Raw genomic sequence first — 25,548 nt, 5'->3', positions numbered from 1 at the left:
GGTCTCACTGTATATGGACTAATGATGGGGAGATATGGCACGAATACCATATGTATGTCTGAATATTGTCGCCCCTTTTTTCCAAAAATGCCCGTGGTAAAAGTAAAGGGGGGGGGGTATTATATTCAAATGCATTTTTTCAACTTTTCCCGAAACTGAAGCCCCAAAATTAGGGGGGGGGGACTATATTCGGAGGGGGACTATATTCGGAGAAATACGGAAATCAGAAAACATCAATCCAAACTTTTGCTTGAACATCTTCTAATTTTCATTATTTACATAAAACAAACAATATACAACTACTTATGCAGTTATTCTGTTATTTTAGAGTGCTCCCCGGACTCAATGAGAATTTTCTTTGCCAGTTTTTGAATTTTTTTAGCGATGATAACATGGTTGTAGTCGTATCATTAATGCTCCATGTAAGGCCTGGTTTCAAAAAACCCCTCATCGGTGTCTGCGTGATCACGGATACAGTAAAGTGGTTTGCAGGAATGCCTCAAAACCACTGTTCGACGTCGGAAACTACACTGTCAGGCACCACGCCACGTAGTCGCGTCTGGCACTAGTTGCCGGGGTTGCAACTGCTGCGGGACGTGTATCCGTGATCAAGGACCTCGGTCGCGCACTGCAGAGCTTGGAAAACAGAGACATGGTACTCCACTGAATGCAGCTAGTGCGCGATCACTTCCATTCTATGAAGGGGATTCTAACAGAAATAATAAGCCTGGTGTATCTTCGCATTAATGCAGTAACGCGGATGAGTTCGCATCCGATTTCTTAAAATAAAGATCGCAGAAAAAATTGAGTGGGAGTGAAGATCATGCATACGGATAATGCGCAACACGGATACACTGCAGCCGGATAATCAGGAGTCTGATGTATAAGGGAATGTTTGTCCGCGAGCGGTGTGCATTGTTTTGCTAAAGCTCTAGTCGAGTTTAAGTAAATGAAAGATCGTAGCACTTTTCCGCAAGAATTTTTAATGCGTACAACGCGTTTCAGCTCACTGAGCCATCATCTGGTACAAGACACTTCAGAACATGTGAAAATCCCTTTTATACCCTTGAGAAAGGAGGGGGTAGGAGAGGATTTGACATCTTTGAGGATGGGGGATGGGAATAGGCATACAGAGCAGAGACAGTGGGAAAAGATACAACTACGGGATGTGGAGAACCCACGTTGGAGGGAGGGTTCTAGTCATAACTGTAAAATGACGACACGTGGGGAAGAACCATAGCAAAACGGGAGGAGGGGGTGTTGAGAAGAGTGAAAAAAGGGACGGTTTAGGGTAAAAAGAGACCGCGTGTCTTTTGAAATTGAGAGGAGTAAGTAGCGATGCAGGAAAAGAGGCGGGGGTGAGGAGTCCCTTTGGGTTAGCTGAGAAGGAGAGAAAGTTAGTGGGGGTACAAGGGAGGAAATTGCAAGCAAAAGAAAATGGTCAAACACAATACGGAGAAAGGGTGGGCGGACAGGAAACACCCCGTGGATGTTGGGGTCACTTAAGGCGTGGGTGAAGAAAGAATTTCCCCATTTGTTTTTGGGGAAGGGTATCTTTAGGAGAGGGGCGTGGGTGAAAAACACTTGCTCATTCACGAGCGTATTCAAATCACTTTGTACAATTTCGAATTGCTCAAAAACATCCAGTCTTGTGCCCTTACTTTCTAAATGTAGAATTTCAGGTTTAAAATTACAACAATGCAAAGTCTGTAGAAGGAGTTTGGCGAGAAGTGACGTTTCATTCCCATTTTTCTAGCACCTTCTATGTTCTTTCATTCTGGTAATGAAACTTCCGCCTCTTTGACCGATGTAACACATGTTGCATGAATCACAATTAACCTTGTAAATGCCAGATTGAGTGAGCCGAAACGCAATGTATGCATTAAAAATTCTTGTGGAAAAGTGCTACGATCTTTTATTAACTTAAATATGTCTAACTTCCATTAATCACAAGAAAACTAAGGTTATGCGGTTTTGTAAAGCATCACGAGCGAGAAATGTGAGAGTCAAGATAAAGGTGGGTGGTGAAAAACTTGAGCAGGTTGAGCAGATTGGCAGCACATTAGAGGAAAACGGATACAGTAGTAAGGACATCAGGAAGAGAATTGCACTAGCGAAGGAGGCGTTCATGAACAGAAAGCAGCTTCTGAGAGGATCGTTGTGTAAGAGTTTAAAGAAGAGGTTAGTGAAGAGTTTGATTTGGAGTGTAGCTCTCTACGGTGCGGAAACGTGGACACTGAGGAAAGAAGACGAGAGAAGATTGGAGGCGTTCGAGATGTGGGTATGGAGAAGAATGGAGAGGGTGAAATGGACGGAGAGGAAAAGGAACGACGAAGTGCTGGATATGGTTGGCGAGGAGAGGCAGCTTTTAGATGAGATACGCAGGAGACAGAAGGTTTGGATGGAGTTAGTGCTTAGCGGTGAGGGGATGTTGAAAATGGTGTTGGAGGGTAGAATGTTGGGGAAACGAGGGAGGGGAAGGAAAAGAATAGGATTTTTAGGTAGATTGAAAGAGAGAAGGCCTTACTGTGAGTTAAAGAAGGCAGTGCTGGAAGGAAAGGGAGGCTCCCAGATCACTTCTTGCGTACTCCATGGAAACCTACCTTAATCGGTAGAATACTATAATTATAATGTCTAACTTCCACCACTTGAAGCCTGAATCTGTTGAACTCTTGTCGAGTGTCTGGGCGTGAGAAGAGCTGCTCCCGGGAGGCGACCAAAGGCACCTTTTTCGACCACCACTACCTCCTACAGCCAAGGTAGAGCAATCCTCCATCCCTGTTCCTAACCTCGTCTTTTCCCCAAATCCTTTAGTTGGTTTCCTCGCTACCAAAGTTCAGAGAGGTGATTTTTATTCTAAATCGACCGTTTCTTTTGTTATTTAATGGATTGATACTTGTGTTCAACCGTGCCTTTTTATTTTTTCTTGTGCTTTACACTCCTCCGCACACCCCCGGCCCTCAAAGTACGTTTCCACTTCCAATGCTTTGCCTGCCGGAGATTCAGTAATAAACACCATTAGTAATTTCGGCGTTCCCACTCCAAGTAAATTATAAAATTCACAGTTTTTTCCAGGTTTTCGGGGTCTTAGCACCATCAAATTCACAGTCTTATGACAGGTCAATTTAGTAAGAAAAATTGATCACGTAACAATCACTGGATGCAGGGTAACTAAAAATTTATCAAACGCAAAAGACACAGCGAATGCAAACATAGCTGTGAGAGCTACAATAGACTGTCATTATTACGAAGTTTGTGAGAGCGAAAAACTGGAGGTTCGTATTAATGATGTTCGTATAACCGTTTATTTTTTAGGAATAGGGTAGCTTCCTTCATCAAAGAAAACGAAAGGCATTGATTGCGATTCGTCACCCACCATTAGTTTATTCATAATATACAAATTATTTGGTTTTTTGAAATTCCAGTTTAGACGAATGGCAATGGTCAATTTTATCCTCATTTGAAAAAAGCCAGATTGGCACCCATGCGATGCCACTCCACGTGACGTCACAGGGACCTAGTTTCTATACGAGTAGATAGGAGTTTTACATCGTCTGAGATTACCAATGCATGCATGAGGCACAGAGCTCAGGGAAACATCTCTTAATAATCACACATTACAAATATCTAAGTTCGGAAAGTTCTTTCGTTTGATAGGGGAATAATAATCCTTATTTAAGCCAAACGCTACTAGCTAGCAGGGTACTCTGCTACCTGCTAGCATCCTGCATCGTATCAGCGCTCAAAACCTCGCCCAAAGGTCACCTCACTGCAGCAGCGGGAACCAGAATGACGTCACACAGAGTTTTCCCAGCATTCATACTTAGCCGTCACTTTTTTCTCGCTTGAAATTTTTCACTTTTCATTTAACCGCAAAATTAGATATCGTCATTAAAAAATCTAAAAGTGTGAAATATGTGCTCCAGGAGTAACAATCTTTCGATTTAGGCAAAAAGAAGGAAACCACGCTTTTGTTAAAAAAAACCATACCAAATATACATGATTAAATTACGCACAAATACATAAAAACAAAAGAATTCGTCTCAGTTTCTCAATAGAAGAATGGGGCATTAGGGTGGTCCTTATTTTTTTGATTTTTCGAATTTCTTTCGGGACGCCCCCTCATTTTATGCCAACTGGTGTGTGAAAACATATCGACTGTAAAATATTATTGCAATTGGATGACAGGAAAACGTGCTGCATCGCACTCAAAGTTGAGAAATTTTGGTATTTTCAGCTGTTTTTCGGATAGGAATGGCGATACGAAGGTGATGGTATTTTTCAACTGTTTTTCTACAGTAACTAATGATACACTGGACATTTTGAATGCTGCTCCTAAAATATATTCCAATTGTGACCAGTGGTTCTCGAGATATCGTCACAAGCAGCCGATGTCGTCTTCTTTGTATTGACCTTGACGTGCTTCCCGAGCTCGCTTGTGTTGTCGTAGGTCACGGACAAGTTTTGTGGAACATCTACCAGGGTGCGCTAGCGTCGCGCGTTGCGGCTGTGGACCGGGATTTTTGAATTGCTTAAAAAGTAGCGATTACTTTTCGGGCAGTTTACGATACTGCCAAATAGCGTTAACATCACTCCATAAGCAGATAGTCCTTAAAAAGATACATGAGTAAAAAATCTCGAGCGCCTTAGGTATCATTGTTGCTGAAGAATTCTTGAGGCCATGTAATGTCTGCTTTCACAGCAAAGGTAACACCATTTGGCAGGTTCAGTTTGGCCTCCTTTTCGATGGAGTTATTTCCAATGAAACGTAGTCTAAAGTCAGGAATCAAAGTGCAAAATGAAGAGTCATCTATGGATTCTAAGATCTTCAATGGAATAAAGACATTGACGTGAAAGATTGAGTAATGCGTATCATCTATTTGGCTGAAAAGAAAATACAGTGATCATCTGTGACAGCGTGAATGTAAAAATTTTCGAAATTAGACCCTGCCACCACAAATTAATAGAACTTCAAACGTTTATAAAGATAAAATTACTCCAGTAAACATCAGAATGCAATAATTGTTGGCTAAAGTTCATCTGCTACTTGAACTGAAACATTTAGAAATCCAATTAAGCTCCTTCTGGATAAATTATTTTGAACTATAATTTACGTTGACCAAAGAGTTAAAAGGGATATTAAATGAATGACTGAAATAAATATATTTAAACGCAATTATTTTATTAAATCAGAACTATTGAAATCAAACAAATATCCTTTATCTATACACAGCAACATATTTCATCATACAATCTTTCAGTTGTTGATTATTACATATTACCCTCTTAAAATGTAAACAATAATACATGAACATGGTGAGGAAATGAAAATTGGAGTATTCCACACCATGAAATAGCATTTAAAACCTTGAAAACAGATATTGAAGTGGTAACATTGGGCTGCATTTGGCAAGGTTCTAAAGCTAACATATTGGTTGATCATGATGTGTAGTGATATTTGATGTACAACCTTATTCAAAAACTGTTGTGGAATAAACAAAGTAAATAGTGGTAAAATAGAACAAAATGTGACATAATAAAGACATAAATAACACAAGTGGGAGGGCAAAATAATTTTCTCTTAACTAACACGGATGCAGTAAGATGACTATCTTTAAAGATGTTTTAAACTATAAATATTTATAGAAATAATGTTTTCTAAGGCTTTTTATGGGAATATAGATGTTTTAGAGGAAATTCAATACCCAAGACCTATGCTACCAGGAACGCATCCCTATCTTCCCTATGTTAAAACGCTCTCGTATAACGCAAATTCGTATAGCGCAAAGACCCCAAGGAACGCATCCCTTGCGCTATACAAGACATGGGTGTACATAATAAATTCCATGTCCTAGCACTCTCAGGTTGATTCAATCTATACAGATAGTTCAAAGGCATTTGATAAAATTAATCATAAAATTCTAATTGCTAAACTAAAAGCATATGGTATAAGTGGTCAACTTCTATCCTGGGTTGAAAGTTACCTACTTGATAGGAACTTGTATGTTAAAGTGAGCGGAGTTCTGTCCTCTGTCTTCACTGCCAATTCTGGTGTACCACAAGGGTCACATTTGGGGCCACTTCTGTTCCTAATGTATATTAATGATATCAACTTCCCCCCTGCATCCATTCAAGTACTTACTATATGCTGACGATTTAAAAATTTATGGCTGCATCCGATCACTTGAGGATTGTAACAAATTGCAAAATTGTCTCTACAAATTTGAAAAATGGTGTAATGATAACCTCATGGTACTAAACGCATTAAAATGTAATGTAATAACCTTTCATAAAATTAAGTCTCCAATTATATACGACTATAGCTTAAATAATGCTACTATCTCTAGAGTTAGTAGAATATGTGACTTAGGTGTTACATTTGATTCATCCCTGACATTTCAGTATCATATCCAATCCATAGTCATAAAAGCTACTAAAACAATGGGTTTCATATTCAGAATTTCAAGAGATTTTGATAATATTCATACTTATAAGATCCTCTATTGCACTTCATTTCGGCCTATTCTTGAGTATGCCTCTATTGTATGGTCCCCGTTCTATAACATTCACATCAAAGCTATTGAGTGTGCAAAGCAGATTCATAAGATTAGTATCCTACAGATTTAACATCCTCCCTATTATTTATGACTTAAAACTATCCCTTCTTAATCTGTTACCTTTGACAACCCGTCGATTACACCTGGACATAACATTCCTTCACCGTCTACTGCATGGAGACAGACTCTATTCATCTGGTAGAAATGATCCCTTTCCATGTCCCCATTTTAAACACTAGGCAAACATTCATGTTTTCACTCCCTCATTCTATTCGAAATTACACCTTCCACTCACCCTTAACCAGAACTATGCAGAGCATTAACTACAAATGTAGTAACATTGACCTTTGTAATTTAAATCCAAAGAATTTAAAGAGAAAACTAGATTTGTTTGTGCATTGACTTAAATAATTTGTTCTTGTGTATAATGATAATGTCTATTTCCACTGTTTAAGAGATATGTGACTATTCAATCCATTATTTTTAACTACTGTGTTTATTTTTTCTATTGTTGGTTTTTACAGCAAGTTTATACGATTATTTCCTGTATTTTTAAGAGCTTAAAAATATTTCAATCTTATGATAATTGTACATTTTTGTAATTGGGTAATTTTCCCGTCAATAAATTATTAATATTATTAAGTTCATTAGTCCAGTGATCAAGTACATGATATAGGGCTGGTCAGACATGTAACAGTTTAATTAACATAATTACAAGAATTAGAAGAAAAAACACTAAAAACAATATTATATTCGGTCATTAATGAGATCATCAACTGAGTAGTACATTTTATGGAGTAAAATTTCCTTGATTCTGGTTTTAAATATGGAAGAACTATTAATGCATTTCAATTCATTGGGCAGTGCATTGTACAGTTTAAGACCCATTAAGTTAGGACCATATGATGCAGTTGCAGTGCGTACATATGGTACATGTAGGTCATTAGAGCTCCTGGTGTAGTGATTGTGTACAGCACTGTTTTTATTAAATTGGTTCAAATTATTATGAGTGTACAACAATACATGTAAAATATAGACACAAGGAAAAGGTAGAAGGACCAACTTTCTAAAAATTGGTTTTCTAGGGGCAAGATAATGAGAATTTGCTATTAGTCTCACAGCTCTTTTTTGCATTTTAAAGATTTTGGATGCATGGGGTGAAGAACCCCAGAATAAAATGCCATATATTAAATGGGAGTAAATCTGTCCATAGTACAAGGCCATCAGCACGTCTTGAGAGACAGTGGACTTTATGGATTGTATTAGAAAACATTTGGAACTTAACTTCTTGGTCAGTATATTAATATGAGATTCCCAAGTAAGCGAAGCATCAAGCTGTAGCCCAAAAATTTCACAAATTCCACCTGGGGAATTGGTTTTTGGTTAATGTGAACACTAATAGAATAGTCTGTTTTGTTCTTATTTTTAAAGTAGGCAATTTGGGACTTCTCAACATTAAAATCAAGGAGTTTGTGTCAGCACCAGTTAGGTACTTAGATTATCAGATACTAATTTACATTGATTGGACACAGTGTCTAAGTCAGATGATGAAAGTCAGACGACTCAACACTGAGAGAACTGAAAATGTACTTCTGCTGCTTTGTCTACTGCTTCTGCACCGTCTACTGCTTTGTCTGGTCCCAACTTTGGGCTCCATGTGAAAGAATTTAGAATTTATTTTAAATATTACTTTTTCTAATGCTGGGATAAGAAAGATGATTAACCATCGGCCATTAACTTCCCAACATTTTTTTACTTTCCTCTACACAGAATTTTCTTATCCCAGCAAGAGACATGTAATTAATAAAAAAAATTCTAAATTCTTCCACATGAAGCCCACAGGTGAGACCTGACAAATTGGATGACTGTAAAAGTGAATTTTTCACTGATCCCAGCAGCTGGTTTTTGTGGCCCTCCTTTTCCAGGTAATTTCTCACCTCCTTCAACACCTCCTTAACTAAAGTTATAACTCTTTCCGAAGGGCCTACTTCAACCTGTCCCAGTCCCTCAAAAAGGAAGATACTATACACATTTGCAGTACCAGACATTTCTTCACGAAGAAGATTGCAACAAGCATTGCAATTGAATTTTGACTTGTAATCTCGAATGAAATTAGATGCAACCTGAGTCACTGAAACGATTTTTGAATCAGGTAGGACTTTCATTGGCCCTCCTGATTCCGAATGGGGAGGAACCACACAATGCTCTCCCCCCTGTGAAAAAAATGCACTAAGGTTGTCCAGCATCATACATCCATCATCCTTAGTGTTCCCTGGGGTATGATTTGACACTAAATTGTTTAATAACCCTGCCTTAAAGGCAGCTTTAAATTGTGCGGCATTTGGGTGATCATTCCCCCCACAATTCTGGCGGACCACATTGAAAAAGTTTTCCAATGGGTCCTGGTTAAAATTGAGGGGGTTCATGTGGAGAAAGCCTTCTTAATTTAATATCCTCCACAGCATCCTCATACCTCTAATGGACGCCAGCCACCCATTTTGGGATGGAGGGTGAAATCTCCTCTTCCTCTGAAACTGCCACACCTTCAGTTTCTCCTCCATTTCCCTCCAAAATTGGTGGTGATGGCTGTCCAGTGTCACGGCACACTTCAGTTTTTCCCATCATTCACCTCCAAATTGCTGCCATTGAAACTGTCAAACAGATCATTTACTTCCATAAGGAACTCTGCCGTACCGAGCCCATCCATTCCCAGGACATCTACAAAAATGAATAATTGGTTAAAAAAGGTATCCTTTTTACATTGGGTATTTCAAAGATATACATTCAATTTCACATGTTATTCTGAAGTTGATATAGAGATCTTACTTTTTCCAACAAGCATGTGAATTCCAGCAGCTACATGCCTGCTGAAAACCTTTGCTGCCAAGTCAGCCCTCATCTTCTCCCGGGATGATGGTGACAAATGCCTTTCCGTGAGGTTGAAGAGGCTATAAATACACAACCAATGACAAGTATTGTAGTAATTCAACGAGTACATACTATGAATTGTGTGGAAATTATAGGCAAACTGGAAGAATTTTTAACTTCAGATGTTAGTTAAATTCTAATACATTAGAAAGCATTATTGGACTCAGCCAAGACTGCCACCACTAAATATTTATGGAATATGAAAGAGTTTGTGAAAAGAATTTGTCATGAAGAATGAGATATGGCATTACGTACCTGAGTGGAAGATAGGCTATGGAGTGATCATCCTGGGATAGAGTTCGCAGGTGCTCCCACTTGGCTATGAGGATTTTCTCCTCTCCAAATAAAGTGACAGGAACCTTAACTTGATGTTTCAAGAAAAGGTTCCTGAAACTCTTCAGGAGGTGTGGGGGATCATAAATGGTGATGATCCTCTGTGCGTCACATTGAAAATAAGGTCTGGAGTAGGTGGCTCCAAGAAGTTTTAGGGCTTTCACATTGGAGGCACCCATGTCACACACAGTGGCTATGACAAAAAGCCCTACTTCTGCCAATGCCTTCAAAATCTCCTTAATCAGCTCAGCCAAGATGGTGGCTGGGGTCGACCCATGGCTGAGGTAGAATGCCAGTGGTTGCTTCCACCTTCGTCGAACCCCTCTCACCATGAATACCAAGGCTTGTTTGGCCACTATGCCCTCTCGTCCTTTGCTGCCGTGGTCAACATAGCCACAAATACTGTCCTCTGTTGTGTCATATTCTATATGGGGCTTAATAGCCATCTAATCAAAGAGCAGGGCACAATATTTATTTTTATTCTCCAACTTCTCCACTGCTGAACGAAGATGGGCAAAAATTTCCCTGCTAATACCGGTTTTCAGAGGGATGGTCTTCAAGAGAGACACCAAGGTGCTCTTCACAGGTAGCGGGATGAAATTCTTCAGAAACCTGTAAGTTTTAGGCCCTTTCTTAAATAATGAGAGAGCCATAACCTTCTCCTCATGTGTCCAGCGCCTTCCTTTTGGTCTGACCTGGTCTTGCTTTATGATTGACTTAACAAGCAGAATTGCAGCTGGAGATAAACTACTCTCCACAGAGACCATGAAATCACTTTTGGTTATATCACTCAACCCCTGAATGTCTTTCCTGTATTTTCCACTCAATTTTTTTAGCCCCTGCAATTTTTGGCGACATTTTACAATGTCAGCTGCCAAAATCTTTTTCCTTGGCGTTAGTTGGCTGACTCGAGTCACTCCTATACTGTGTAGGATGGGAGTCCTAAGCCTCTTCCTCTTCGGTGTGGCTATTATATCTTTCATCGTTGTTGTTGGAGGAACATCTGGGGAAGATGGCAAGGTAGCAGGAGGAGCAGAGGAAGACTGTGGTTCATCGCAGGGAGAAGGCAAGAGAAGAGACAGTGAAGAGGTATGCTGTGGTTGAACAGGAGAAGATGACAAGGCAGCAGGAGGAGCAGGTGTTTGTGGTGGTTCATGTACATCTGCGATGGGAAGGAGAGGCTCATTGTCAGAGGAAGATGATGTAGTGGGCCCCGCGGATGTTGTCAGATGCTGAACAGGATGGACAGTAGGGGGGAAAAGTGTGGGCTTTGCAGAACGGAGGAGCACCTCTGAAGATGGGTAGGTAAATGCATCAGTGGCAAAATGCTTTATGCATATTTGGAAGCTGTTGTGTAGTTTCCTCAATTCATATCGATCCAGAATTGGATTCATGCAGAATCTCCACCATACCTCTGCCCTGCAGAAATAAAGAGGGCAGTAATTAATCATTTTATAAGTTTGAATACTATTAGGAAGTTACAAACTTAATTACTTTAAAAATTCGAACATGACAGGGTTATGCAATGATATTCGTGAGTAAGTTACAGGAGAATTTAGTCAATTTCAATAGCAGCACAATGCTTCACCAAAACACAACTACATGTGTACTTCCAGCAACTGAATGAAACAAGTAACAGTGTATTCAGTCCTGCATGCAGGTGCAAAGTTATCTACATCAAGGATGAAATTAACCATGAAAAAAAAATAATTTGGCTAAGCCAGGTTACGACCTTCCATTATCCATTCTCAGGTATGCTATTAGTAAAACGACCATGCCATGTTAAAATACATAGTATTAAATTTGCCAAGATCACACACACCTGATCAGCTATTGGGATATCTGGGTTCTAGGCATGTTTTAATGTTTCATGGCGAAAATGATTGCTGATGGAAATAATTTTCACTTTCTATTAAGAACTCATCTACGGAAACTTACGCAATCAATCCAATCAGGAAATTCGAAAACATAACATATTTTTTTTATGTTTCAATTAAATGATTTATGACTTTCACTTATTAACAACTGTTCCGACTCTGTTTTTTACAAGAGCACTGCTTCCCACTTCGACGAAAAAAGAAATATGAAGACGAACTAAATGAAACGCCATAATGTCATGAAAAAATGAGTTGCCTAAACCAGAATTCGAATTCCTGTCTCTGGATTGAGAGCCATTTTTACAATCGAACTCAATGGCGCCGAATTAGAATATGTACCCTATGTAGCGAGTTTGAATCCTTGTCGAGGCAATTGATTTTCCAATTCGAATTCTGACTCCGAAGCAAATCTTTGAATCCCTAGACGTAACCGCATGAATTTCTTTTTGCCATTTTCCATCATTGACTATAATGTATATAAACATTTGCCTAAATAAAATGAGTTAATTACCCATGAGATAGTTATTTAGTTTACCATGCCGCGATGCTATGATATGCAATATCACGGGCGTTACGTTGATAAATGCGCGTATCTTTTAAAAGATACACGTATTGATCAACAATGTAACGGTATATCTTACATACTGAGAAGACTGCATGCTAAATCGAATAAAACATTTTCATGCACGGCTTTAGGGAGCGATAATCCGACATTTACTGACTTGCTAAACAACCTCAGTCGCAACTTTACCTACTTTTACTCGGAACTTGGGCGCTTATGAACTTTAATACGCCATTTAATTCAAAAATACTTTTTCTAACCGACAAATACTTAAGAACAAGGAAGATAGTAAAGTAGCTTAACTGCATCACAAAGTAATACTTCGGGGGCTCACAACGACGAAAACATTTTCACCTTCCAAAGGGTAATTTATGTTCACTACAAATTTGAATGTTCGTAGGAAGTCATTAAGTTGAAAATTACCTAAAATGAGTATTTACTCCGAAAATTAAACCGTTACATTGGTATGACACAATTTTTAAAACAGGGTGACCGTAAATGCAAAGGCGACGTTACAATTTCATTGCCCAAAAGAGTAATTATAATTTATAATAACTTATAAGAACTGGGTTACAATACGGTTTCGTCGAGGGACTTCCTCAGCTCTTCTTTGCCCTTTTAACTATTAAACGTATCAGCAAAATCAAAAAGTAAATAAACGTACCTTTCCACGTTGATAGGAATCCTGTAAAGTCTACCACCAACCGTCGAGCAGCCGGTAACATAACACTTCTTCTTCTCCATTTCTTCTTGACGGGTACACTTTCAACTACTTCTGTTCGTCGCACGTTGAAGACAATTTCTGGCTTCAAAAACTAAATGCCGCCAAGGGGCCTTTGCCCAAGTAGCAAAATCTTATGTAAAAATTATTTTAAAATATATTGCGAGAACATTTTAAAATGATTTTAACATAATTTTGAAAACATATTAGCTTTCTCTGTTTCAACGTTACAAATCTTTTTTTCACCATTTCAAAATTATTTTAACATAAGTTTAAAATATGTCCTATTCTTGTATGAGCTATGAAATATAGATTTTAAAATAGTTTTAAAATATGTTGTAACTAATTCAGCCTCTTTTTAAAATGATTAATTGCTATGATAATATGATATAAGTAAACACATTTGAAATTTTGAACTGAGCCAGGAACAGTAAAAAACAAATTTCCCACCTAACAATTATTCTAGCGTCAACAGACATTAATGTTTTGAAGGAAGTGGTACATGAATCGAGAGAATTACAGAATCTCCTGATCCGTAAGCTTTCACGGAAATCCCACCATTACCATGATCTCTTTGACAACTTGGAAATCATACGTCAGTGATTAACTTAGAAACTAATTTGTGTAATGAATCTATTTACTCAGGTCTTATCCCTTTTCAGTATGCAATAAAGCACATATTGGGAGTGTATTCAGGTGTTCCTTGATTGCATTCTCGGATCGTTCAATGTCCATTTTTTGATGATATGCCTTCATATTGGGATATTTTTCCCGGAAATTCATTATTTTAAATTTCTAGAAATATTATGGAAAACTGCCAAGAAGTACAGTTTTGTGGATTTCAAGATGGCGAAATTCAAACTCACTTTTGAAAAAAGGGATTCATTTTTGGTAGACAAAGTCTCCAAAATCATCTGTATTACTTGTTTTTTGTAAAGCTACTTGTCAGTTATCCACAATCACCTCCAAGGAATGAGAATTTTTTTACTGGTTTATTTTATCACACTGGTATGACTAAGATTACATGTACCAATGTAAATTTATATGAGCGTTTTAAAATGATTTCAAAATAATGATCTAATTAATTCAAAATTATGTTAAAATGATTTTACTATTATGTTAAGATGATTAGAAAATAATTATCAAATTATTTCAAAATTATTTTAAAATTATTTTAAAATGTGTGTAAAATAATTTTGAAATTGTTTTAAAATAATGTTCACATAATTATTTTTCTGTGAAATTAAAAAAGGAGCATTTTTGGCAAAAATAAGCCATTACTTCCTGCATATCCAAGAATATACTATCAACAAAGTGAGATCAAATGGTACAAGACTTAAAAAGATCAACGCCTAATACATTATTTTAAAATTATTTTAAAATCTTGAAAAAGTCATGAATTTAGCCATCTTATGATATTTTGATTTTAAAATCATTTGAAATAATTTTAAAATCATTTTTCAATATTCTTTTGCTACTTGGGTGTCGACGAAAATTCGCCGTTATTTCTTAGAAAACTTAGCATTTCACCGTTAGAAATTCTCGCCATGCCATTCACCCCTGTGTACCCTCTTCCCCTCTTCCTAACCGACACAGAGGGGGAGGAGAGTGGGGGCGGTCGACGGGGTGGGGGTACTTTGTGCGGTGGAGTTAGTTCCGATTTCCTATGGACCATCTCATAGGTGGCTTCGAACAGAGAACCAGGCGGTCCCGTAAAGCTCGACTCTGGCTGGTCACAAGAGTGAGCACGCCCCACCCCAGGAAGACATCTTTGGTGGCACGCGGGTTGCATATGCTCTACATTTGTTGATCATTCTCACTCATAGTAAAACCATAAAATTCTTTAGATAAACTATAAAATTCGTCAATATAACCTTTAATGCTATATTTATCACTGTTTATTGCCAAAACGGGCTTTTACTTGGACTTAATGAATTACTCTCCATAGGTTTTGAATTATTTAAACCAGAGGAACATTAGTGTCTGACGACTTCCCAATCCTCGCGTCGAAGACACTTTTTAAAACCAGCTTTATATATGTTCAATGTTAATCACTGATGCATGCATGTTTGTTTAAGCACATAAATATAATGGTTTAAAAGACAGTATTGCCTTTCATTTCCGAAGGATACATAAAAATGGTGCCTATCACTAAAACCTCTCTGTAGTGAACCTCCATGCATCGAATTGCCCAAATTTTGCTCCCCTCCATTACGATGTGAAGAGGTTTTACCATATCATTAGTAATTTTGGTTGAATCTGGCATCAGCTATCTAGAGTTAAAATTTCGTAGCACTATTTTAATCCATTCTGAATTGACCATGGACACAGTACAGCAGAATCCTGATTTAAGGTTTTTCAGCGGGGACAAAATTTAAAACACTAAATGCGGAAAAACACTAAATGAGGACCTGCCATTTTTTTCAGGTTTTAGGGTCTGTAATGATTTGAATGGATTTTTATGAATAAGAAATATTATTCTAAGTAACTAAAAGGTGCTGAATGCAGCAAAAAAATCATTGATTAAATGTTCTTTGCCCAATTAAGGTTGGAAAATACTTTTCAGGAATCAGCTAAAAAAATGGGTAGTAAAAATAAGTAATGAGAAGATGACAATTGTTTTAACGAAATATTTTTAGAAAATTATAATATTGATCAACTTAAAAGCATTCCCACATGGAATATTATTATTGAAATTAGTGATTCCATTTACGCATATTTCAGTGGCCTCAAAGAAATTTTAAAATTTTTTCTGTAAAAGTGGCATGTAGGTGACTAAAGCATTTCTAATATAGGTAATAAAAAAGTTGTAAGCAGGTACTCGAAAAATCGTCATTGCATTAATAAAGATGAGTGAACTAAAGAGACAGCAGAAGATCGCTAATTCCGAATTCTAAACTACCGAATATCTAGTAAAAGGGAGATTTTCTGGAATTTTGCCAACTTAACGTTATCTGTTGCCTCGGCGAAACAAGGTATTTATGAGCCTTTAAAAAGCCTCCCGTGCGCACATTTTGGATTTCGAGGTCATCCAAAAGAGGAGAATCTTTTTTCCAGTATGCGTACAAGTCGATGGTGATTCAACTCGATCAGGGTTCCCACTCTACCTGAATAATGAAATTCACGGCTTTTTCCAGGTTTTCACGGTTATTTTTCCGGTTTTCATGGTTATTTTTCAGGTTTTCACAGTCTCAATTTCGCTAAATTCACGGTCCGTTAATAAGCCAACAATAAGAAAATCACTGGCCGTATATCAACAGAAAATTAACGTACGCGACAAACGCCGTGAATGTTAATGCCGCAATGAAAAATGATATCTGTTACGACGTGATCTATCGTTTGCAAAATGCAGGGCCGACTAAAGGACCAGCCCAACCGCGCTCTTGCCTGGACGCCAAATACCCTTCGGACCTTCTTCCGTCCGGACACCCGAGGTCCTTTTTCAATTCCTCGCCGAGAGATTGTTTTTTGCGCACGTTGTTATTACTGTACAGTAACCGAATTTCCCCACCCCAATCATTCTTATTTAACAGAAAATATTTTATTTAAATTGTTTATAGAATATAATAAATTGATTCTTTCTTATTTAACGGAAAATATTTTATGAAAATTGTTTATAGAACATTATAAAACGAAAAACAATTTCATACACCGTATTAGCACAAATCTAAGGCGAACACGATTCTAAGACTACCCTCCTTTTTTGGAACTCCACTAGGAGAAAAATTTTTTTCCTAATAACGATACGATTACAAAATGAATGCGGAAAAACGATCAATTCTTTACTTTTTTGCTAGGTTGCCTATGTCCCAGGAAACGCAGGATTTTGGCGAGTAATTAAGATATTCATTAAAGGTTTCAAACAATATTCTAGATAATAACAGTACATTATCAAGACACACAGGTCATATTGTTGATTCGACCCATATCTCTTTCAAAATTCTGAAGGAAAACGCCACCTCACTAAAAAAATGTTTGCTCTCCACTCGGCATTTACACTGCTATTATGGATTTCAGTCTGATGTAAAAATTCTTATCCATCAAACACCATTTCCAGTACACGTGCTCACGAGAGCAATGTGCATGTTGTGCCTAAAACAACCGCATTCGCCGGCACAGTGACTGGTTGTGAGATGGATGACGAAGGCCAAAAATAGTCTGTTACTTGAATTGTTCCCGTCTAATGAATACATTTTTAATATTGTGACGGAACACTCCCGTGAGCCATGCACCGTCGAACTGAGATTATTATCCGAGTTCTTAATTTTTCGTAGGTTCTGGGGCTCGCGGTCAAGATGGGAACTCGCGGCATTAAACACAATGGCACAGCAAGGGGATGAATGACCTCGTACACAGCGAATGACTGTCATACAAAAATTTATTAGAGAAAAATAAACGAACACTTCTGTCCTTAAACGCTAATGAGGGATGGAATAGTGATGCTGAATTGGGCGAGACATCAATGATACACTTGCAAAAATAAAAATGAAGCAAATATGCCATACACAAAAAGAAAGAGAAATCTTATATCTAATAAATGAGGGATGAGATGATTATTGGGGTAAATGAACAAAAATGGACAAAAATAACACTGTATACTCTCAGAGATTGCTATGACACGGGCACTCGAAATCTTGCTGCACTTCAAAGGCAATTATGAGTAATGTTCGTCGTTCTACTTTCAAATGTTACATGCTCCACGTTCTGTTCAATCAAAAATGAGTCTGACGTCAACCAGATGGTATGACGCGAACGGGAGAATCGTGATACAATTAAAAATGGTCTTTAGACCGAGAAAGAGAGACGTGAGTTTGTGTCAGAAGCCACATGAGTATTAGGATGACACACGTGCACACTGGGGGACTTTCTTCGTACAGGGCGCGTGGGCTGGCTGGAGCGGGGGAGGGATCGGGATTATTTCCCCGTCCCGGGAGAGGGTTTAGAGTACTTAAGTGTCAAAGACGGCGGGTCCGAATCCTGGCCGCCGGGTCACGATGCGTCGATCGCGGGGAACCACCTCCCGCAAATCCTTGGACGATGTCGTGATGTCCTGACGAAAAAGCAAGGACACTTTTCTCGTGTCTCGCTGTACTCCACGCTTCTCTCTCCGCACGCCCTTCCCCTGGTCGCGTTGCCCGACCTCCAAAATTCCCGTAGCCCTCGTCTGCCGCAGCCCCGTCTTGTCGCCCCACCTTGGCACTGTCACAGCTGACCTCCGTCTTCTCTAGCGGATCAACTGCCGCTTTCTCAGGAATTCAAACCCCACATCCCACAATACCGGGCCTTATATACCCTTTACAAAACAAAAGACATGCTAAATTCTAGCAGACAACACAGGAAAAAGAAAAGAAGGTCGCTCATCACTCGCTGTTGCCGCGCGCCAATATGAATCGGGGAGAAGAGATGGACGCAGAATGCGCCGTGACGAGGCTTTTCGTCACATCGCCCCCCTGCATGGATGCATCTCTTTCCTAAGGGGTGAATGAAAAAGATGTGTCCAAACGAAAGAGATGAATCCATGCATATCGCGGAAAGAATAAGCCAGATGAACGAGCAACAAACTAAAAACTAAACTTGAGATTCTAAATAGACCCGAGAGCAAATGAAAAAACTTATGAAACAACCCAAGCTGGGTATCAGACACCTTAGGTGTTCTTAACAAGACTAAATCCCTGACATGAAAATTAGAATGGGTCTTGTCTTGACTACGCTTTCTTTTTAACCCAGCCTTTTTTAACTGGCGGGTGGCAAACAAAATTAAATTTTCCCTCCCGATTTCCGAATCTTCAGTAAAAATCATTTTTGATTTCATCGTTTCCGGAGCGGTAATCATCGAGAGACAATTTTCCACTTCTTTTAAAAACGCTATCGGGTGATCGGCGTCTCGAGCGGAGAACACGGGCTTCGTCAATGACTCACTTGATAACGTCGCCGTTGCTACTGGCGTGCCGCTATCCTTCAATGCCTCAAATTCCGCTTCGAGCGATTTTACCCTGCGTTCGTCTATTTCGACGGCATTTTCCTCGTGCTTTTTAAGATTTGCAATGTCATTATAAGAGCGTTCTAGAGCGTCTGTGCGCACCTCTAGGTTTTCAACTTGTGAATCAACCACCCTTAGACATTCATCGCGATCATTTTTCGCGATCTCATTCACCTTTTCTAGGCAATGAGTTTCACCATTGTTTAGTTTATCTTTAATGACGGACTTTTCCTGCCGTAGAATATCATGACAACTATTAACTTCCTGCATTAAAATATCATGACAACTCCTAACTTCCTGTCGTAGATTATGATTAATTTCCTGACGCAATGCTTCATTATTTGTACTCATCTCAGAGCGCATGCTCTGTATGCCTTCATAATTAGCGTTAAGCTGAGCGCTCAGGCTCTTGTTACTAGCGTTAATCTGAGCGCTCATACTCTCGTTACGAGCGTTAATCTGAGCGCTTATCTTTTGTATCATCAATAAGATTGTTTTATTAGACACATAATCATCATTAGAATCGTGACTCGATTCGGTTCGGCTGGCTTCGCCCCCCTCGTCACCTTCACGCTGTGTTTTACTTTGCCCACTCATGCCAGAACCCGGCGTATCTAACAGCATTCCCCGGAATGTGTCAGTTAAATCATCGGTTTCTGAATTCACGCTCTTGTCATCGGAGTCGTCTACTTCGTTCGCGACCTCCCGATACACGGTAAACGCGGGTGCCTTATCGTCGGACGTATCCATAATTGAATCCCCTTAAACAGCAGGAATAAAACAAAGGGATACCCCAACGACCCGTAGACCACCATTGATCGGCCACAAACACCAAAAAAAAAATAGAAAAGAAAAGCGACAACGCAATGGCACAAGAAAAACACACAATCGGATTCAAACTTGAGAATGGATTGCCAATGGCGTGACACTATAACTAACAAATGGTCGACTAACCTGAACCCAATTACATAATAATCACGAGTTGGCTCGTGGTCACGCGCATTCATAGGGGTGAAATGCACTAATAGCTGACGCGAGCGCCGAATGATCAAAATGTGCCAATACAGTGGCATCGAAAACAAACATTAAAATTAAATGGAAAGTTTTCTCGTGATCGAGCTGCGCGTTCTTGGCCGCCAGATGTGACGGTACGCGCCCAACACGCCGTTTGATCAAAACGTGCCAACCTCGTGGCATCAAAAACGAACATTAAAATTAAATGGCAAGTTCTCCCCTGATCGAGCCCCGCGTTGTCGGGCGCCAGATGTGACGGAACGCGCCCGACACGCCGTTTGATCAAAACGTGCCAACCTCGTGGCATCAAAAACGAACATTAAAATTAAATGCGAGTCCCCTCGTGGTCGGGCCCCGCGTTGTTGGGCGCCAGATGTGACGGAACACTCCCGTGAGCCATGCACCGTCGAACTGAGATTATTATCCGAGTTCTTAATTTTTCGTAGGTTCTGGGGCTCGCGGTCAAGATGGGAACTCGCGGCATTAAACACAATGGCACAGCAAGGGGATGAATGACCTCGTACACAGCGAATGACTGTCATACAAAAATTTATTAGAGAAAAATAAACGAACACTTCTGTCCTTAAACGCTAATGAGGGATGGAATAGTGATGCTGAATTGGGCGAGACATCAATGATACACTTGCAAAAATAAAAATGAAGCAAATATGCCATACACAAAAAGAAAGAGAAATCTTATATCTAATAAATGAGGGATGAGATGATTATTGGGGTAAATGAACAAAAATGGACAAAAATAACACTGTATACTCTCAGAGATTGCTATGACACGGGCACTCGAAATCTTGCTGCACTTCAAAGGCAATTATGAGTAATGTTCGTCGTTCTACTTTCAAATGTTACATGCTCCACGTTCTGTTCAATCAAAAATGAGTCTGACGTCAACCAGATGGTATGACGCGAACGGGAGAATCGTGATACAATTAAAAATGGTCTTTAGACCGAGAAAGAGAGACGTGAGTTTGTGTCAGAAGCCACATGAGTATTAGGATGACACACGTGCACACTGGGGGACTTTCTTCGTACAGGGCGCGTGGGCTGGCTGGAGCGGGGGAGGGATCGGGATTATTTCCCCGTCCCGGGAGAGGGTTTAGAGTACTTAAGTGTCAAAGACGGCGGGTCCGAATCCTGGCCGCCGGGTCACGATGCGTCGATCGCGGGGAACCACCTCCCGCAAATCCTTGGACGATGTCGTGATGTCCTGACGAAAAAGCAAGGACACTTTTCTCGTGTCTCGCTGTACTCCACGCTTCTCTCTCCGCACGCCCTTCCCCTGGTCGCGTTGCCCGACCTCCAAAATTCCCGTAGCCCTCGTCTGCCGCAGCCCCGTCTTGTCGCCCCACCTTGGCACTGTCACAGCTGACCTCCGTCTTCTCTAGCGGATCAACTGCCGCTTTCTCAGGAATCCAAACCCCACATCCCACAATACCGGGCCTTATATACCCTTTACAAAACAAAAGACATGCTAAATTCTAGCAGACAACACAGGAAAAAGAAAAGAAGGTCGCTCATCACTCGCTGTTGCCGCGCGCCAATATGAATCGGGGAGAAGAGATGGACGCAGAATGCGCCGTGACGAGGCTTTTCGTCACAATATAATTGAGGTAGTGTGTAAAGCATGAACAATGTTGCGTTAATCATCAGTGGCACGCCCATACGGATCTTCGCCTTCATATCTCTACTTGTTTTCTCCAGGTAGCTCACTCTACCCCCACCCCTACCGTCATGTGCTAGCGGACAACCCAAGGCGCTCTGCAATATTCACGTGCATCTAGCCCGGATCCTTTTCTTCATGCTCAATTATTTTCAGTCCATGTCTTAAAGTTCTCCATAGCTTCTTCGGAGGGGCCATGGTCCGAAGACGAATAAAATTAATCCAGTGAAAATGAAACCTGACTTTATTAATCCCACATGGAAAACACTCGGTGGTTCGAAGACCAGCCACCCTGGAAAGTAGGGAACCACTCGTACGAGGTGAAGTTCGGAACTGATGCTATCGCGTACGGGGGTACGCAGAGCATACTGTACAGGGCGAAGCGTGACCATATGACTGCGCCATGATATGTTTTACCCTAAAGATACCCATTCTTTTCTAACTATCGTAGCGCCAGATGAGCAGATGAATTCGGATTGTTACTAGGGAGAAACAAAAATCCTGAGAAGATATCCCTTCGTCAGTAACTCTTTTAGAAGTTGGGTGCTCTCTAACCCATGGAAATTCTTCCCGGTACGATGACCGAAAAGTGGTCGAACTTGGTTTAGAATGAAGACACATTTTTGGCTGAAAAGGAAATGAAAACCCAGATTTAAATTGAAACGATGTTTGGAAACCCTTAACTGGCGGAAAATCCACGGCTTGTAAATACAATAAATGTATTATTTACCTTATTCACCAATTCCTTCACTGAAGGCTTCTAAAAAATCAAATTATGTCCCCAAATGTATCAGTATGATCAGGACACAATCAAACAGCATAACCATAGATAGCACAAAGCGGAGGAACTGGATCACCACCGACAATAAATAACTCCACACAAACTTTCCGGTTGCGGCGTAAAACTGGCAAGTCCCAGGTCGACGCATGCGAAAATCGTGTAATGCTGTGTTGCCATAAGCGGAGACTTCAGGGGCTTAAAGGCCGCAACGCACGAGAATTAGTAACGTCGCGCCGAAAGCTCGCTGTCGCCCGGTTCAAACGCAAGGAGCGTAGTGTCCACAGCGCATGGCAGGTTGTCAAGGTTAGCGGTCTTCCAATCACAGAATTGAGGCTGTTGAATAAGCGCTCAAATTTTTCAAACACAAAGGCCATCTAGATTTAGTTTCGAAACTGGTCGCTGCAGCCAGTGGGAAGCGTAATTGGGTGGAAGGGGGACTAAGCAGTGACCGAGGGAGGGGAAACCAAGACAGTCGAGGAAAATAAACAAGCTGATGAGAAGTGGCGTCATATTTCAGGTGGGGGGGGAGAAAAGGCCTGCGCTGGGAAAATATTTTTTTTTCTTCAGGCAACATTCGTTCCCACGCTTTTCTGACACATGCGACGATGCTCGCCACAATGAATAGAAGTGCCCTCGCTACGAACGAAGTTGAAAATTTCTGGGAAGGTATTATTATCAAGATTGAGAGATTTTTAAGGTTTTAGGACGAAATTCACTGCTTTTTCCAAGTTTTTTCACGGTTGACAAAATTCACGGCTAATTCACGGTTTTAAGGTTTTCACGGTTGAGTGGGAACCCTGTAATAACTGCTGACTGCACGAGAACTTCCTATTCTTTAATTTTTTACAATGCCAAGGAGATGGCGACCAAACTTACATAGCGTCGTTGAGTTCAATCCAATGTGAGACAAGCTAGCCGCACTGATGAGCAGATAATAATAAATAGCCGTGTTGCTGTGGCAGAATTTCGTTATAGAACAACTGGAAATGAAGCGGATAAGCTAAGAATGCTACGAGTTAGTGAACAACAAACACAGCGACAGCGAGCACGATACAATGAAAAATTAGTGAAGAAGTAGTGCTTCTGAGATCGTAGAACGAGTATCATTCAACTACTATCGGTTCGTGGAATATTGTGCCGAAAATTCAGTAGCAGTAGGAGGAAGGAAATTCATTTTTCAGTATTGCGAGGCATAATTGCCATTGACAGCAGATGAGGATTTCATCAAACTCTGCCGTAGGATAAGTGAAGATCCCTCATTTGAGCCAAAGTTGGTAAGTGAATAATGATAATTTGTGTGCTGCCATCCTGATTCAAACAATGTATGATTTTTTTAATGAAACAACAATTATGTTTTTGTAAGAAAGTTTCAAAATCGATGTAAATCTGGAGCTTGCCAGACACTCGGTGTTTGGAATTCAAAGTGCTATAAAAATACTCAAGTACAACATAATTTTGAAGTGCGTATGGATTATTGTCCAATGAAATATTAAACAATTATGGTATGATTGGACTTATGCTATTTCATATGCACTTCTGCACACATACTACATGTGCGTACTAACCATGACAATTGTGTTAATTTTTTTGGTGAATTTTTCTTCTGGCTATAAACATGATTTTTGTTATTCTTTTATAAGCTGTTAACTCTTAATTGATCTGATCTTTTTTATCTCTAGATGCAATGTTTGGTAGCAGTTGGTAGAAGAAATGAATGAACACTTCTACAAAATATGTTGCGTCGTCTTAGATTGACTATGTAGCAGAGCTGTATTCCCTTACGGGCAAACTTCAGAAGAATTCGGTTAAGAAATCATGTTATAGCACTTCAGTGTGTCCTGTTATTTTTCGTGAGTGCATCCAATAAGATATTCTGAGATTATTATAATAATTGATCATTGAAATGAACTTTTAAGGTACTGCATTAAGTATGTTTTTTTTATAATTTCATAGGTGTATGCAGAAGGGTCTACCCTGATGCATCAGATGTGGTGCTGAAAGGGTGTCTGAGTAATTGGCTCAACCTGGCTAATGTCAGGAAAATAAGAATGTAAGTAGTCGCTTCTCATTTCCCTGCCACATTAATTCGATCATCCCAGACATTTTCTTCATATTTTCCATTCCCTCTTACAATAGGTATACACTATAATGTTCCATGGAAGTTGAATCATTTACTGCCATTATGAGAATGTGGGGGTACAATATGGACATCTTATTTATTGAATCTGATTGCTTATTCTTTTTGGAATATTAGTTAATAAGTTCTCAATTTACCTCCCTGATTTAAGCAAATGATACATGATATCATAGGCAGATCCAGGGGGAGGGGGGGGGGGCACGGGGGCACGTGCCCCCCCCCCAGACCCTCAAAAATATGCAAGGTTTTTAATACGGTCCCATTATCATTGCATTCGTTTTGTATTACGAGGTATCCTTATGCCCCACCCAGAACAAAATCCTGGATACGGCCTTGCTTGTGCCCCTCCCAGAAAGAAATCCTGGATCCGCCCCTGCATGATATATCATTTCACATGGAGTAATTACTATTTTCTCTTCAGGGATTGGCAGGATAAACAGACCGAGGATCAGGCTGATGAAGACAATAATTTTGCTTAAGAAGTTCATCAGTAACGATCTATAAGTATGTAACCATGTAAGTTCCATGCCCAGCCTTGTGCTCCCATAACTTAACAAGAATTCAAAAGAATGAAGTTTTAATTTTAAATCCTCAAAGCCAATCAGCATACTTTTGAATGTTTTGATAAAATTCGAGCAATATGTTTTTACCTTTTGAAGATTTCTGTAATTTAGTTATTACCATGTGTGGCCTAGGGGGTCATAAATTTTTTTAAGTGTTTCTGTCTTAGATGTTTCCTATTCAGTTTGTAAGTATCTCACTCACTTCATTAATAATGATTAACTATCGATGACTAGATATCTATCTTTGGTATGTCCACCGCTGCCTCAACATGTACATAAATAATGAGAAAAATAAACTCTTCAGCATTTATTTGTTGCCCATTTTATTGTATAATTTTAGCACCCAAATTCTGTGCATGTGAAATGACTAACAATTGATAGAGTGGAAAATCTTCAATTTTGTTGTTGTAAATTGATCAT

General features: G+C 39.7%; 1 protein-coding gene across 3 annotated transcripts in view; it reads right to left on the bottom strand.

Moving 5' to 3' along the window:
* Positions 1 to 25,548, bottom strand: part of LOC124167497 (zinc finger protein 205-like) — a 127,987-nt gene that overhangs the window by 68,351 nt on the left and 34,088 nt on the right. The gene's annotated exons all lie outside the window — the stretch shown is intronic.

Source organism: Ischnura elegans, chromosome 11 (genome assembly GCF_921293095.1).
Source record: "Ischnura elegans chromosome 11, ioIscEleg1.1, whole genome shotgun sequence".
NCBI lineage: Eukaryota > Metazoa > Arthropoda > Insecta > Odonata > Coenagrionidae > Ischnura > Ischnura elegans.
The sequence above is the reverse complement of the archived record's forward strand: the minus strand, read 5'-3'. Positions and strand labels throughout refer to the sequence as shown.